This window comes from Notamacropus eugenii, chromosome 2 (assembly GCF_028372415.1).
Source record: "Notamacropus eugenii isolate mMacEug1 chromosome 2, mMacEug1.pri_v2, whole genome shotgun sequence".
Lineage (NCBI taxonomy): Eukaryota > Metazoa > Chordata > Mammalia > Diprotodontia > Macropodidae > Notamacropus > Notamacropus eugenii.
This window is the reverse complement of record NC_092873.1, coordinates 43041200-43058121: the sequence shown is the minus strand read 5'-3', so window position 1 is coordinate 43058121 and position 16922 is coordinate 43041200. Positions and strand designations below refer to the sequence as shown.

At 46.3% G+C, this 16922-nt stretch overlaps 1 protein-coding gene across 6 annotated transcripts in view; it reads left to right on the top strand.

Moving 5' to 3' along the window:
• Window positions 1-2263: 2263 nt before the first annotated feature.
• TPST1 (tyrosylprotein sulfotransferase 1) overlaps window positions 2264-16922 on the top strand; it is a 129977-nt gene continuing 115318 nt past the window's right edge. For 2 of the 6 annotated variants that reach the window (XM_072640072.1, XM_072640077.1), the window contains exon 1: window positions 8808-9009. The gene's annotated coding sequence lies outside the window, so the exon portion shown is untranslated. Of the gene's footprint in view, window positions 2280-8807; window positions 9010-13296; window positions 13340-16922 lie in introns of those variants that run through there. The other 4 variants (XM_072640073.1, XM_072640079.1, XM_072640076.1 and 1 more) reach the window with 4 other exon arrangements.

Sequence of the window (16922 nt, the reverse complement as noted above, 5' to 3'; positions counted from 1 at the left end):
GTTTGTCCATGGTATTAATCTTTATACCTAGATCATGTATCTATTTGGACTTTATTCTTGTGTACAGTGTCAGGCATGGGTCTATGCCTAGTTTCCGCCACACTGTTATCCAGTTTTCCCAGCAATTTTTGTCGAACTGTGAGTTCTTATCCCAGAAGATGGAGTCCTTGGGTTTATCAAACAGGAGGTTGCTATGTTCCTTGGGTACTGTGTCTTGAGTGTCAAGTATGTTCCACTTGTCTACCCTTCTGTTTCTTAGCCAATACCAAGTGGTTTTGATAATTGCTGTTTTATAGTACAATTTGAGATCTGGTAGTGCTAGGCCACCTTCCCTAGCATTTCTTTTCATTAGTCCCTTTGATATTCTGGACCTTTTGTTCTTCCAGATGAATTTTGATATTATTTTATCCAGCTCTAGAAAATAATTATCTGATAGTTTAATTGCCTATTTGATCTTGACATGGATTTCCTGGGTTTCTGCCATCGTCTTCTGATGTATTTATGCTTTTGTGTTGTTCAGTCGTTTGGGATTTTCTTGGCAAAGCTTCTGGAGTGGTTTGCTATTTCCTTTTCCAGAACATTTTACACATAAGGAAACTGAGGCAAACAAAGTTAAGTGGTTTGCCCAGTTAATAATAAGTGTCTGAGGCCAAATTTGAACTCAGGTCTTTTTGACCCCAGGTCTGATATTCTATCCACTGTGCCACCTGGCTGTCCCTGTATTTATGCTTAGAGGGCTGGCAAGCTTCAGTGTTCCCCAGTAAGAGTGGGCTTCCTACGCATCTTCCTTGTCCAGGCACTGCTGTGGGTTTCTGGCCTGTTCACCTGAGCTCCTGCTGGCTTTCCTGGAGGGATGCCACATTCAGCACTTGTAGCTTTTGGTGATCTTTTCATAAAGGCCCAGCCTGGATAAAGGAACTTATTATTACCTTTTGATCATTATTTGATCTGATGCCTTTCTTAGATTTTTTTAAAGATTCTATCAGCGTTAAGTGACTTGTCCAGGGTCACACAGCTAGTAAGTGTCTGAAGCTGGATTTGAATTCAAGTCTTCTTGACACCAGGGCCAACGCTCTATCCACTGTGCCACCCTACTGCCCTGCCTTTCTTAGACTTTTTCTGGAGTATAAGTGGGAGGGCTGGGCTTCTCTATGATTTTCCACATCACCATCTTATTCAGAAATGTTTCAGCAATCATTTTATTAAATGCCTACTTTGTGTCAGGCACTGTGTGTGATGCTGGAGCTAGAGACAAAAGAGAAACAAAAAGTCCTTGCCTTTAAGTTACTCACATTCTATTGAGGGAGAGAATGTCTACATCTACAGTTACACACAGGATAGATACAAGCTGGTGGAGCAGGGGAGGTAGGGTGGTGGGGGAGTGGGGGAGTGTTATTATCTGGGAAGACAAGGAAGGGCTTCATGTACAAGGCTGTACCTGAGCTGAGTCTTGAAGGAAGCTAAGAATTCCAAGAGGTGAAGATGAGAAAGGAGTACTTTCCAGGACCATAGAATATATGAAGAGGACTAGTATGTGGTCAGTTTGGAGAGGGAGGTTAGGAGCAGATTGTAAAGGCCTTTAAATGCCAAGCAGAGGTCCTATATTTGACCCTAAGGGCAATAGGGAGCCCCTGGAACTTCTTGAGTAGAGGAGTGACTTGGTCAAAACTGTGCTTTAGAAAAATCACTTTGGCAGCTGCATCATTATTGGTTTTGTTGTCAATCAAGCTTCTTTTCTCTTGAGCTGGAGCCTGTGTTCCTAAGGGCCCCCCAGCTTGAGAGAAATGAGAGGGGTCCACGCTGGGGGGCAGCAGTGACTGGCCTTGTGCAGTGGGGGCCGGTGTGGAGCTCCCAGCAGTAGGGGCTCTACAGAGCAGACAGGTGGCAGTCACTGCCCAGGTCTTAGGGAGCCTGCTCCGTGGCAGGTCTGGCCTGGGCTCCCTGCCCTGCCTGGCAGGACCAGCACTTATCTAGGTATTTTTAGAAGGTGCAGGAATTCTGCAACCCCACTGGAAAATGCCTGCTCCCATGCTGGGACTGGATTCTCATTTAAGTGATGACGTGGCTGAGGGGCCTCAGCCTCGCCAGGTTTTGAGATTCAGGGGTGGAGAGGGTGGAGATAGATGCAAGCTAATTTTTTTTTCTTTCTTAAAATTGAGTCATCTTTTTCCTCCGTTTTCTTTCCTCAAAAGCGCCTTTGATCCAACATGCTCCAAGAAGGCTGCAAGGTGTCTCCTTTCAGCCTCCCCTACCTTCTCTGCTCCACTTGGAGTTTGCAGGTAAGTGAGCTCTGCCATACCCTGCTGGGAGTTGGGCCCCTTGGGCTCCTCAAAGTCACTTGCAGGTGTTCCCCAAGCACTGGAGAAAGTAGCTCAATGGAGATGGTGCTCCTTACACCAAGACTTTAGGGACAGGAATGGGAGTCTCCTTCTTCTCTCCACCTTTCCTACTCCTTCATACCTTAGCTTGGGAGGGACAGAAAAGCAGAGGGGAATGTAGGGACAGACATGAGAGGCATCTGGGAAAGGAGATAATGTGGGGGCTTAAGAGGTAGAGGTCCTGGATTCAAATTCTGCCTCTGGCAATTCCAAGCTGTGTCTCCTTGAGCAAGTCACCAAACCTTTGAATTTCAGTTTCTTCCTCTTTAAAAGAAGGTGGGCAAAGGTCCTTGGCAGACCCTAAAACTCACCTCTAGAGAAAAGGATTTTACTTTTTGTCCCTCAGGGAAAAAATATATATAGCCTTAATGAAAGGTCCTCGTGGTATATTCCATGACCCAGCTGAGGAGTCAGAGGGTCCTGGGTTCAAATCCCATAGCTGACACTTGACTAATGGGGTATGTATGTGAATGTGTGTGTGTGTGTGTGTGTGTGTGTGTGTGTGTGTGTATCTATTCTTGGGCAAGTCAAGTCACCTGTCTCAGAGTGTTCCTTCATCTGTAACGTGGAAACAAAAGACAGTGTGGCACAATGCTTAGAGAAGTCTTAGAGTCAGGAAGACTCAGGTTCTAGTTTTACCTCTAAGCTAGCCTGGCTATGTGATCCTGAATAAGTCACTTAACCCCTCAATGCCTCTGGCAAACCTCTAAGACTAGAAGTTAGAAAGCAGGTGTTTATTTTTGCATTCTCTCTCTCTCTCTCTCTCTCTCTCTCTCTGTCTCTCTCTGTCTCTCTCTCTCTCGACAAAGCTTGCCTAAGATCACACAACTAGTAAGTGTCAAGTGTCTCAGGTTAGATTTGAACTCAGGTCCTCCTGACTCTAGGGCCGGTTTTCTCTTTACTCTGCCACCCTTCCCCCCACTCCCTTGTTCATTCTCTTTATATTAACTATGTGTACTCATAGATATACTTGTTTCCCTGGTTAGAATCTCTCTTTGAGAGTAGATATTGGTTCATTCTTTCTATTCGTATTCCTGGCTTCTTGAATTGTGCCTGGCACACAGTAGGTCCTTAAATGATTGACCTACATTAGTTGAGCAAATTTCCTCATTGGGAGTTTCCCACACTGATGAAATCGCAGATCTAGTATCTCCAAAGTGGAAGGAAAGAAGCCTTTATAAAACACCTACTATGTGCCAGACATTGTGCTAAGCACTTTTAAAAAAAATACCTCATTTGAATCTCCCAACCTGACAAGGTATCATCGTCATCATCATCATCATCCCCGTTTTGTAGGTGAGGAAATCAAGGCAGACAGAGGTTAACTGACTTGCCCAGGGTCACACAGCTAATAAGTGTCTGAGGCTGGATTTGAACTCAGATCTTCCTGACTCAAGGCTTGGAGTCATCAAGTGCTTAGGAGAGAAATGGGGATATTAATTCCTGTATTACTGACTTCCCAGGATTGTTGTGAGATCATGAGGTGATGGGGATGAAAATAAAGTGCTTTGAAAAGTCAGTCCTTTTTCTGATGAGCCTGTGGCATCTTTCCTTCCTGGGAGGAAGCTGAGAAGGGTATAGTGACCGGGTGACCTCACTCACTAGTCCTTCTGACTCCAGAGAAAACTCCCAGGATGTGCCCTGGGAACAATTGGGCAAGACCTATATTCTGGCCAAGTGTTTCTGTGTCCTACCCTCTGGGTTCAAATTACCCTTTCCTTTCTCCCTCCCCCAACATAATCCTTTATTTTAACTTATTCACCTGTCTGACAGATACACAAGTAAGTAGAATATGGCATGAACATGGGATCTTGAAAAAAAAATCCAGTATTTGGTCCTTGTTGGGAAACTCTGTCCTCCAATACAGATTACTGTCAGTCTGACTAATTGTCATACTCATAGATCTAGAGTTCCAAGGAACCCTAGAGGTCAGCTCCTCTTTTTTCAGATGAAGCAAGTGAGATTCCAAAAAGCTGAATGCTTAAAAGTCATATAGTTATTAAGGGAATCTGGAATTTGAACACAGGTCCTCTTACTCTATATCCCATACTATCCTCTCTATACCATAATATTTAGGTTCCTCTGCTTAGGACCTTCACAGAACTTGGCTCATAGTAGGCATTTAATAAATGTTTGTTGAGTGATTGCAGCCAGCCTTGCTTTTGATCAGTCATTTCTCAATCATTTAGCAGTCTTTTATTCCCCACTTACCATGCATCAAGCATTGTGCTAGGTACTGGGGGATACAAAAGACAAAAATGAAGCAGTGCCTGCCCTCAAGGAGCTTACATCCTAAGAGATGAGGTAATTAAGCCACTTAACCTCCCTAGGCCTCAATATCTTCATCTATAAAATGTACTTAATTCAACAAATATTTATTAAGCTGTTCCACTATCTAAGAAAGAAGACTACTCACCTAATATTTATGGAGAATTCATAGCTTCACTTAGTCTACGTTCTACCACCCAGTTCTTGCGTATGCCTAGCAAGTTCTGGATAGCTGTCGTTTACCACCACTCCTTCCTTCTTATTCAATCCTTTGAAGAAATGAGCCCCAATTGGTCAGTGTGAACAGACAACCCTTCAAACATCTACTTCTTCAAATGTCTCTCTCCCTCCTCCCCTACAAGGGACTTCTGAGACACTCAGAGGGCTGGAAGGGACCTCAGGGGCCCTATCAAATCCTCTTATCTTATATATGAAGGAACTGAAGCCAAGGCAAGTCAAAGCTGGAAGGCGCCTTGGAACATAGGATGTCAGATGTAGTAAGACCCTTTGAACATACAAAGTCAAGAGTTGAGAAAAGCCTTCAAAACTAGAATGTCAACGCTGGGAAAAACCTTTAGTAACTTCTAGTAACTTCCCTCTTTTTGCATAGGAGGAAACTGAAATGCCCTGGTGTTCTTTCCATTTGTTGATTTCTTATAACCCCCATTCAATTTAACAGAAATTTTTTAAATAATCAGTGATTGATAGATTTTCCCTATTAAATAACCATTGATTGATGGATGATCCCTGTGTGGAGACATTGAACTGGACCAGATAACCTTTGTGGGTCCTTACTAGGTCTCTAATTATAAACCTTATCCTCAGTCTGAATGGGGGCAAGTGTGATACAAAGAGAGATGTCACGTAAACATGAAATCTCCCTGTTGCTTGGCCTCCCAGGGCTGCTTTGGTCTTTGGATCATGGAGGCGGGAGCCAGCAGCTTCTGTGTACAGGGAATGATGTAATGTTTAATTGAGAAACATGGCCCTATATTTACTCTGGCCGATCATTAAGGAAAGGAGAGGGGCCAGCCCCAGATGGGCTCAAACTTAATTTCCTTCCTCCTCTTTTCCAGGGACAGTTGCCCTCTAGCACTTATCCTACCTCCTTCATGAAAAGTAAATTCATTATGAATGTCCCAAGAAGGGAACTGTTTTGTGAGGGAACTTTAATATTAAGTGAGCCTAAAGATCCTAGAGCAGAAATCTGTGGATTAGTCATTTAAAGACCATAATGAACTCCCATCAACCTGACAACCTATAGCTAGAGCTGGACTCTGAGAACCAGAGTCATTCAGAAGAGGCCTCCAGCATAATTAAAATATTCCTTCTGAACTCCCTTCCTTGTCTAGGCCCTGACCTTAGCCTAGGCCTGCTTGGAGGAAACTCCAGGGACCCAACGCAGCACAGCATCCAGCTGCAAGTTATAAAACCTCTTCCCCAGGGAGGCGGAGGATGTCTGCGAGAGGCAATGTTCAATTCAGGGAATTTCTGCAGTTGCCTGGGTCCAGTATATGGGTATCCCAGCATGCTGTAACAGACCTGGGCTTGCATCTTCCTAAAGTTTCTGGCAGAGGATTTGGAGCCTGGGGAATAGGAGGAGTAGGAGAGAGCCAGCTCATTTCAGTTGTGACCCAGAGATTTGCCTTGTATCTAGGATACCTTGGGTTTGTCTGAGATGCTGACAAATTTAAGGGATCCCCTATAACACCTTTGCTACTCTTCCTTCTTCCTGAGAGTGATCAGCAGACACCTAAGAGACCATATTGATTCCCCTGCTCTGGGGTGGTAGGTACTTATGGTATTATATCAACCAACCAGCAGTTATTAAGCACTTGCTACAAAATAAGCACTCTACTAGATGCTGGGGATACTAGACAAAGAATTAACCAGTGCTTGTCTTCAAGGGGCTTACGTTATACTGGAGGGATATAACATACACAAAGAAATAACTACAAAATGGATACCTAACAGATACAAAGTAATTCCTTACAGTAGATAGGAGAAGCTAGCGCCTAAGGGCATCAGTTAAGGCTTCATGGATACAGTGATATTTGTGAGGTAGGGAGAAGGAGACAGTGCATTCTAGGCATTGGATACAGCCAGGGCAAGGGCATGCACTCAGCAGATGGAAAGTCTTGTGTAAGGAATGAATGAATGAATGAAAAAGCATGTTTTAATGCTGAGGATGGCAATGTTCAGGTAGGGTCTGCAGTCACCTGGGTCCACTAATGAGGCTTGTACATACAAGACATAGTGCTAAGCAACAGTAAGTATGTTAGTTTGACTGGCATAGGAAGGGGAGTAATATGTAATAGGCCAGAAAAGGTAGGCTTCAGCTGTATCATGAAGGGCTTTCAATGCCAAAACAGAGGAGCTTGTATTTGGAACTTTTTTTGAGATGAGGAATGAGATGGGCAGATCTTCACTGCAGAAATAACAGGAGAATAGATTAGAAAAGGCAGAGATTTGAGGTGGTGTAACAACTCAGGAATCTAGGCAAAAGCTGATAACAGCCTAGGAAACTAGAATCAATGAGTCTTGGTAGCTGATTGGGTCTGAGGAAGGATTGAGAGGGGAATGGAGGCTATAAAACTTGCAAGTTAGAAAAATGGTGGTACCCTTTACAGCAATAGTGAGAAATAGTGAGGGGTGAGAAAGATTATGAATTCTTTTTGGGGGGCTAAATTCGAAATGCTTTTAGGACGTCCAACTGGAGATGTCAAATAGACAATTGCCTATAGACAATTGGTGTTGTGGTACTTGAGCTTGGACTAGGGCAGAATATTAAGTTCCAGGAGTCATCTTTGGAGAGATGATATTTGAACCCGTGAGAGTTGATGAAGCCAGTGAGAATGAAGAGAGAAGATTGGAGGGGAAATCCATAACTAAGGAAGAGGGAGACATGGGTTGGGGTCATGGAGACTCAGAATACAGTAGAAGGAGAACCAAAAGCTAGCATTGTCATGAAAACTCAGAGAGGAAAGAATAAATATTCAGGAGGAGGAAACAGTTTCCATTTGTAGCCCTGATTTCCCCTGTGAGCTGCCTTTCTGCATCTCCAACTGTCTGCTATATACCTGGTTAAGGTATAATTGTGGTATAAAATAAAATCTCTCCCAATTTGGAATTTGGCTTCTTCTGAAATGACAGTTTCTAGAAGCTCATCTTTTTTAGCCGGTTTTACACCTCCTAGAGTCGTGGTTCTAAGTTCTTCCATTTTCTAGCACCTCAAACTGTCAGCAAATTTTGCCTTCAGGCCTCAAGAGGTAAGTGAAGTTTTGTTTCTTGGGTTTGGAGGTCATTTCAAAATTCTGGCACTTCTGGGTTTGGAAGACACAAGTTGGTGGAGGCTGATTGGAGCTTTGTGATTGGGAGTAATGCTTGGGAATTTTTTGGGAGAACAGGTGAAGGCTTTTAGGGCACAGTCTCAACTACATGTCTCTTAACTATCCTTCCAAGTCTCAGGTTCTGTGATTCTATAAACTTGCTTTCTAGTAAGATTCTAGTACATCATAGAACCTCAACATTGTCAGGGTACATAGCAACCCTCTTGTCCACCTCATACCTTGAAAAATGAGCATTCCTGCCACATACCAAAAGTGGTCATTTAGCCTACATTTGAAGATGGCAAGTGAAAAGGAACCCACTAACAGACCTCAGAACGTATTAATTCAAGTCTCACATTTTACAAATGAGGAAACTTTTAAATCATTTTTCCTCCTTGGGCCTCAGTTTCCCTCTCTGTAAAAGTCCAGGGTTGGTCATTAAAGGATTCCTAGGGTCCCTTTATGCTCTACAGCTATGCTCATAAAATCTCTAAGCCATGATCATCGGATTTAAGATGGGGGTTCCAAGGGAGAGCATCCCAAGGGGCAGGACCTGATCCCCCGAGTCGTTGGGCTCAGCCCCACCCCCCACCCGCATCTCTCAGCATCTCTTCATATCCCTCCCTCCTCTCGCCCCACTTGGTCCAGTTAGACTCCAGGCTGGACTGGCTGAGGCCCCGCCCCCTCCGGCGGGCCAGCCAACCGGCGCGCACGAATCAGCGTGGCCGAGACATCCCCTGGGGGGGCGGGGGCGCAGCCAATCAGGGCGCGCCTGTGATTTCCATGGCAGCCGGGGCGGGCGGTAGCGGCGGCGGCGCCAGCTGCGGGCTGGAGTCGCTGCTCAGGCGGCGGCAAGCGCGGAGGGGGTAGTTCGCTCTGCGGCGGCCGGGCCGGGCCGGGCTAGGCTGGGCTGGGCCGGGCCGGGCCGGGGGCCCCGAGCACGGAGGAGGCTGCGGCGGGTGGAGAGGCGGCGGGCGGCGAGCGCACGATGCCGATGCCGGCGCCAGGGGGCGGCCGCTGCGCGTCCAGCCCAGGTGAGGGGCAACAGCCCGGGTCTGCCCGCGTCCCGCCCCCAGCCCCCAGCTCGTCCTCCCCCCATCTGTGCTCCGGGGTCTCCCTGCCCCTCATTCCCATCCCTACCTCTGTTTGTGTCCCTGCACCCTGCCCCCAGCCTGGTCCTCACCTCCCCCCCCCCCCCCACCGTCACCGGTGCTCCAGGGTCCCCCAGCCGCTCATCCCCATCTCTGTCTTTGGGTTTCTGCACCCCGCCCCCAGCCTCTGTGCTCCGCAGTTCCCCTGCCCCTCATTCCCATCCCCATCCCTGCCTCTGTGTCCCTATCCCCCGCCCCCAGCCTGATTCTGCCCCCGTTCTTTGGTATTGCGGGGTCCCCCTGCCCCCCCTCCCCATCCCTGCTCTGTTTGCATCCCTGCTCCCCGCCCCCAGCCTTCTCCTCCTTCATCTGTGCTCCGGGGTCCCCCTGCCCCTCATCCTCATCCTTGTCTCTCTGTCCCTGCACCCCGCCCCCAGCCTGGTCCTCCACTCGTTCATTGGTGCTCCGGCCTCCCCCTGCCCCCTATCCCCAGCCCAGTCTCTGTCCCCGCACCCTGCCTTCAGCCTTGTCTTCCTCCCTCATCTGTGCTGTGGGGTCCCCCGTCCCTCATCTCCATCCCTACCTCTGTTTGTGTCCCTGCACCCCCGCCCCCAGCCTTGTCCACTGTCTTCTCTCTTCCCTCCCTCTGTGCTCTGGGGTCCCCCTGCTCCTTGTCTTCATCCCTGCTTCTGATTGTGCCCCTGAACTTCCACCTTCAGCCCTTTCCTTCCTGTCTCCTCCCCACATTGGTCTGTGCTCCGGGGTTCCCCTGCTCTTTCCCACCCCTATCTCTGCTTCCGTCCCTTCACCCCCCTCCAGCGTTGTCTTCCCTGTCTGGTCCACTGCCCCACCCCCTGCTCTGTGCTCTGGAGTCCCGCTGCCCCTCATCCCAATCCCTAGCCCGTCTGCGCCTGTGGGGCTGTCCCCAGTTTCAGACTCGGCTCAGATCGCTCATGCTCCCACTCCCCAAGTCTGGTTTGTGTGGGGCTAAGTCTGAGCCGAGTCTGCCCTAACCCTGCCTGCCTAAGACTTAAACCTCCCCTCCAGTCGTCCCTCTTTCTCCTCTCCTCTTCAGGAGCCACTTGTTTCTTCGGGTGTAGGAATTTGTCCCTTATCCACTAGCAGCCCCAGTATAGACCTCCCTCCCCCAGCCTACTCTTTGGCCTGCTCTGAGTTCACTCCTTCCTAAGCAGCCCCCCCCCCCCCCCCCCCCCCCCCCCCCCCGCCAGATTCTTTCTTGCCTCCTCATCTGTGCTCCATGTTTCCCTGGTTCCTTCCAGATTCCCTGCATCTCCCCCCTCCCCCCCATCCCTGGCTGTCCCCTGAATCCTCTCCAAACCAGGCTGTCAGGAAGGCTCCTCTTATTCCCCCCTCCATCCTTGTACATACCAGGGATATGCCTGTTAGCCGTTCCTATCCCTTGTCTCAGTCCCTTGTCCTTCCTCCCTGCCTCTCTAGCTCGTTCCTTGTCACCTTTCTTCTTCCTTCCATCGTGGTCTGTGCCCTGCATTCTCCTCCTTCCCTCCCTGGACATGCCATATGGGTCCTATTTCCTCTTAGGCTCTGTTCTAAACCTCTAGGGGCAGCCCCAGGCTTTGCTCCAAGGCTCTCCCGTCCTGTTCTACGACCCATACCCCACTCCCATCTCTGTACAAGATCCCCATATTCCTTATCTCCCACTTCTGGCCTTCATTTCCATCCTTATCTGTTCCCTACACCCTGCTTTCCTGGCCTGTGCACAGGGCAGGGCAAAGGAGTAGAGGGGGAGAGATACAAGGCACGGGCAAGGTCTCGCATCCCAGGCTTTTCCCCAGGTCACACCCCTTCTATCCCAGTTTGTGCCTGGCATCCCTTCTTCCCCATGATCTCTGGCTCCGTCCCTGTCCCCAGATCCCTTTCCCAACTCTCAGGTTTCTTTTCAGGCACTAGGTTCCGACCCCAACCTGTTTTCCCCATCTCTGTACCATAACCATACCCAACTATGCTCAGCATCCCTGCTCTCCCCTCTCCCCATAGCTGCGATACCCTCTCTAACCTCCAGCCCAGCTCCAACCATCCTGCTCCATGACCTGTAATGCTTCTTCTCCAACCCAGGATTCTCTTTCCCATATATTTCTGCCTCTTGACACCTTTCTCATTCCAACCATTGTGATCTGCTCCTCCTTTCTGTCCTACCTCTTGGTTTCCTTTTACCCTGGACTGATCCTTATCTTCCCACCACTTGGTTTTGTAGCTCCCTCTCCATCCTAACCAACCTAACCACTGTTCCATATTTTCCACTCTCTGTCCCTAGCTCTATCCCATACCCCATTCCACCTCTAGGCTCTGTCCTCCATCTCTCCTGTCCTGGCCTAGAGTTAGGGTTATTCCCCTTTCTTTCACATATCCTGGTCCTTGTCTCTTCCCTTTCCCAGGTTCTGCTCCACATTTCCCTCCCATCCTCCACCACACCTAGCATCCCTTTCCTTCCTTCCCCAGGCTGGCCTCCCTTCCCCTGTCCCTCTAATCCCTGCCCTCATCCTGGGCTTGGCTGCATATCTCCACTCCATGATTCTAGTATGTTCTCACCTTTCCTTTCTATGAGCCCGGTCTAGCAGTCCCTCTTCTCCCTCAATCCCAGGGTCTGCCCTACATTCTCCTGGTTTCAAGACTCTATCCAGTATCTTTCCCCATCCCAGCTTTTCACCTGAATCCCACTCCCCCATACAAGTTGTTCCTCTCCCATCCTAGACTGTGTTCTAAATCCTATTCCTTTCCCCTCTGTTCCGTATCTCCTCTCCCTGTCATGACTCTGCTTCTAATCTTCCCCATCCCCTACTCCTGCTTGCCTTTCCCCCCTTTTCTCCCTTAATGGGTTGGGCATTCCTCCTCCTTCATCCAGGAGCATACTCTGGATCCTCTCTCCTGAGTTCTACTTCCATTTTCCCCTCCCACTCTAAGCTCTGGCCTGTATCTCTTCCACTCACACCTTTGCTCCTCATTCCTGGGCAGGATATCTCATCTCTTTCTTACCCTTGACTTTGTGTGATCTCTTTCCTTGCCCCTGAATCCTGCTCTTCTCCATTCATACTGGCTCTGTCCTAATCTTCCCCCACCACAACCCAGAATAGAGGTATCATTTTCTGATAATGACTCCTTCTTCATCCCTTTAGCTTTCCCCTAAACAGGGCTTTCTCATCTCCAGTGCTGATCTCCATTCTTCTATCCCCAGAGGAGCCCCTCTCTTGTTCCCCTCTGCCTCTCCTTAGCTTTATTGTTGCTCTTTTGTCTTCCATCCTTTTTCTTTCTTTGATGTTAGGGCTCCTTTTTCTTTCTAGTACTCTTAGCTCTTCTCCTTAGATATGCCTCTAATCTTCCTGTCCTATCACACTTGCCCCTTTTGTCTAGACTTCCTTGCCTCCAGACTTCTTCCATTCCACAGTCATGGCCTGGTCTGACTTGAGACATGGATCGTCCAGTTTGCAACTTAGCTTGATGGTGACTAAAACTGAACACTGAATGTTTTAGTAAATGAATAACATTGAACTAGACAGGAGGACTTGGGAGCCCTTGGTGGTGACCAAAGGGTTAATGTCGCAGTTCATTGTTCAGTACCGAGATCTGAATCTGTACTGTTGTCTTTGGCTTTGCTATATGCATCGCTTCATGTTTGTTACTCTTCCAGTGGTTGCCACTTTGGAAAGGACCATGGTATACTATTATTGCTTTCAGGGAAGTTGGTGGTGTAACCATGTATATTTCATTGAATCTTTGGGAAGAAAACTCCCATGAATCCCTCCTCACCTCTCAAATAGGGTATCAAGTTAAGACACCACTAGGTGTACGAACTATTTTTCAGGCTTATTAGATAGACAGAAAAGAGTGCTGAAAACCCCACTCACCCCACTGGGCCCCCAGAAGTCAAGAGCAGCTATGTTTGAAGGCATCTTAGAATAGTTGTCAAAAGGATTAGATCTGCTTAATAGGCATGGTTTGGGAGCCCTAATATTTCCTCCTTTAAGCCAGGAGACATAGTGACAAAACAGTTTTCCCCCCACCCCTAGCATCCCCCACCTTTTCCTAGAAGGTGGAAAATTGATCTGGTATTGGATTAGTTAAAGTTAATTGGAAAGGACCCAAGCTAGAAGGTCTGTAAGGTTGTTTCCCTGCTCCAGCATTGTAGAAGTTTAAGATTTATAGAGGGTGTGTTATCATTTAGTAAATATTGTAAAACATCTCTTGAATTCACAGTTCTGAAGGCTGACCAGCTGCTCCTTTCTGGGCTGCTTTGCAGGTCAGTATTTTTATTTGCGCTGTCATTCTTGTTTGTAAAACCTGCTTAAACATTTAATGAAATGGCAAAGACTTTTACAAAATCAAATTATTTGGCACAGTACAAGTGCTGATTGACTTAAGGTTAAAGCTATGACAGTATTAGGTCAGCTTCATTTAGGCCTTTACTTGTTAAAAATAAGTCGTTCTTTGATTTTAAACCTTTGGGATTTGGTCTTGTTTCCTTTTGTGTTTTAAAAGAATGAGCTCTTCTGTTAGTTTGTTAGGGTTAGGAATTTAAATATGGTGTTTGTGACCAGTTGAAAAGTTCATTTTAAAAAAAAGACTTGGCAAACATTGTAAACTAAGAGGCATGATGTAATTATTTCTTCTAAACCAGGAGATAAGTTGAAAAAGTCGTGCTTGCAATATGAATGAAGGAATAGGACTTCATTGGTCTCACCAGAGCAGGGTGGTGGTGATCCAGGGATACTGGTTCAGAAATCCTATTATTCTCATCTCAGAGAATATCGATAATTTCTCTTGTCATTGTCATTGTCAAAACTTCTTAATCTCCCAGGGCTTTGATAGAAACGATATCTCTTGTGGGGGTTCCTTTCTTCCTGTCTGTCTTTCTCCACATGATCATGTAAGCTATTTCTCCCTTCAGTGGAGAAAAGGTTAACTATAAGCATCTCAGGCTTTGGGGTGCTGGAAGAGTAAAGTAAAGGTTAGGAGAGAAACGTCAGCTATTGGGTGCTGCCATTGGATGCCTTTGATTTTTTTGGTGAATTTTTCTGAGTACCCACTTTGGGCTTGACACTTCACTAGACACTGTGGGATATGGAGAAAAGCATAAGACAGAATGGATATTGTAAGGAGTTTACAGTCTAGTTTGGGTATGCAGATCTGCTGGGCAAAGTTCTGTTTATAATGACATATGGTCATATGCTGTAAGGGGACTAGACTTGGAGTCAAAAGATGTGACCTTGAGTCTCAGTTTTGCCATTTGCTGTCTATGACTTGGACAAGTGAACCTCTCCCAGCCTTAGTTTCCTGTGGAGTGGTGCCTACTGCCCTCCCTACCTCCAAAGGCTGTCCTCAGATTCGAATAGAACAATGGATGTAGAAAGGCTTTCCAAACAGTAAATGGAAAGTATGATAATTTGTTTGAGTCAAATCAAAGTGATTTATATCAGCTATGGTTTTCCCATAAAAAATCCTTGCTTACCAAGGATTTGGTGCCTGACTTTTTCTAGGAATGATAGTCAGCAACACCAGTAAACTCAATGTGTATGAAAGAGAACACATTATCTCCATCCCCAAATCCTCCCCTCTTCCACATGTTCCTATTTCAGTCCAACGCACCACAATACTTCTGGCATCCCAGGTTCTTTGACTTTATTTTCACTTACCACTTGTATGCAGACAAATCTTGTCCTTTCCACTTCCATGGCATCTCAGCTACCATCCTAGGTCAGGTCTTTATTATTATTAATTATTATTGTAGAATCTTCCTAATTGGTTTACCAACCTTGGGTTTCTCCACTCAAATCCATCTTTTGCTCAGGGGCTAAGATGATTTTCCTAACCGTGTAGTTCTGACTATTTATTCTCCTACTTAATAGACTTAGAAGACTCCCTACTACCTTTAGAATGGACTGGAATATCATTTATTAAGCCCTTTATAAAGCACTGTGTTTAATGCTGAGAAAAAAAGTGGAAAAGCCAGACAGGCCCTGCTCTTAAGGTGCTCACAGTTTAATTGGGGAGATATATATATATATGCATATAAGAAATTTCAACTTAATGACATGAAAAGGTCCAGAGAGGATGGTGAAGCAACATGGACTTTGGGGATCAATGGACTGGGCAGATGGTTTCTGATCAATAATTGTTGAGAAAGGGGTAGTGAGCCCAAGGGTTAGGGTGGAGGGTGGCTCTGGGTCACTTAGGGCAGAGGTAGAGAAGGGTGGTTCAGCATTGAGCCAAGAGTGAGCACACCTGGTGGGAAGTAGGTAGTACCATTTGGGATGGGGAAGGGGAGGGCTTTCCCAGGCCTGTTGCTACTGCTTTGTTGGGCACTCTTGGTGCAGTGCTGGCAGGATCTGAAAGGGGAAGGGAGGTCTGTGGCTCCCAGTAGTGTCAGGATCCTTGACTGGATCAAATATAACTTTCTCTGTTTCTCTTAGTTATACGTATTCCTTTTATCACGTTCTCTGGTAATCAGATTGGCCTTCTTACAACTTCTCCCATGAGATACGTCATCTCCTACCTGCAAGCTTTTGTACTAGATGCCCCATTCCTCAAATGTGCTGCATCCTCACTTCTCCATCTTATCATCCCGTTTCCTTCCACACTCAACTCAACCACCATCTTCTACGTTAAGCCTTTCTTGACCTCCCCTGACCTCCAGCAACTAGTACCATCCTCCAGTTACCTGTAGTGGGTACATACTTTGCATATTCTTACAGGTATATGTTGTTTTTCTCTAGTTAGAAGATCTTGAGGAAGGAGACTTTCACTTTGTCTCCTCAACCGCTAGCATACTTTGACCCATTATAAGTATTTAATAAATGCTTACTGAGCGACTGACCAACTGTTTCAGCATACGTCTACGTACTGTGCCGGATACCAGTTTCTATAGTGTATCTAAATTAAACAGGGCAAAGCGGTAAACACTTACATTACAAAGTATGATACAGTGTCTACTAGCGAAAGGCCTTTTGTCATTTCTGCCTTAGGGGTATTATTTTTATTATTATTCTTGTAAGGTGAATCAGCACTTTCCTCCGTTCAGAAAGCGTTCTCTGAGGACATTTTGCCAAGTGTAATTAAGGAGACTTTGGATCCCATTATCAGTGGTTAGAGTGTTGGACCTGGAATCAGGAAGGCCTCAATTCAAATCCTGCCTCAGACATTTACTAGCTGGGTGGCCCTTTGCAGGTCACTTAACATCTCAGCCTCAGTTTCCCATATGTGGGTATAATCTGTAAAATGGGAATAGCAATAGCTCACAGAGTTGTGATAACATTGATGAGGTAACATTTGTAAAATACTTTATAAATCTATATAAATGTTATCGATTATGATTTCTGACTTTTTAAGAAACAGATCCAGGGATGCCTGCCTAGCTGTCCTCTTTTTCTTTTCCTTAAAGTAAGCACAGGTGCTTAAGATGCAAAGTTGTTGCTTTTCCTGCACTTTGAATTCCTGAATTGCTATCTCAGAGACTCTGGTAATTTTACTATTTCTCCTGGCTCCTCAGTGCCTGAATCAGTAGTAATTTGCAGTGCCATCCCCCACGTTATTTCACCAATTTATGAAGCCTGAAGACTTTTGTCTGAATAGGGCCAGACTTGGAAGCACACATGGGGCTGAATATTGTCACTACGATCATCGTCATGCAAGATTTATTGAAGGCCTACTCGGATCCTGAAGCTACCAGACAAGATGTTGTCTTTCCTTCTTAGCCACAAATACTGAGCAGCGATTTTTGGTGCTGGACTAAAACTATCACTCATTAGGCTGCTGATTTTTCCTTCTATCCATTATTAAGGATTGAATCTAGGGTAAGAGAGCATCATGAAAGGAAGGGGAAAGGA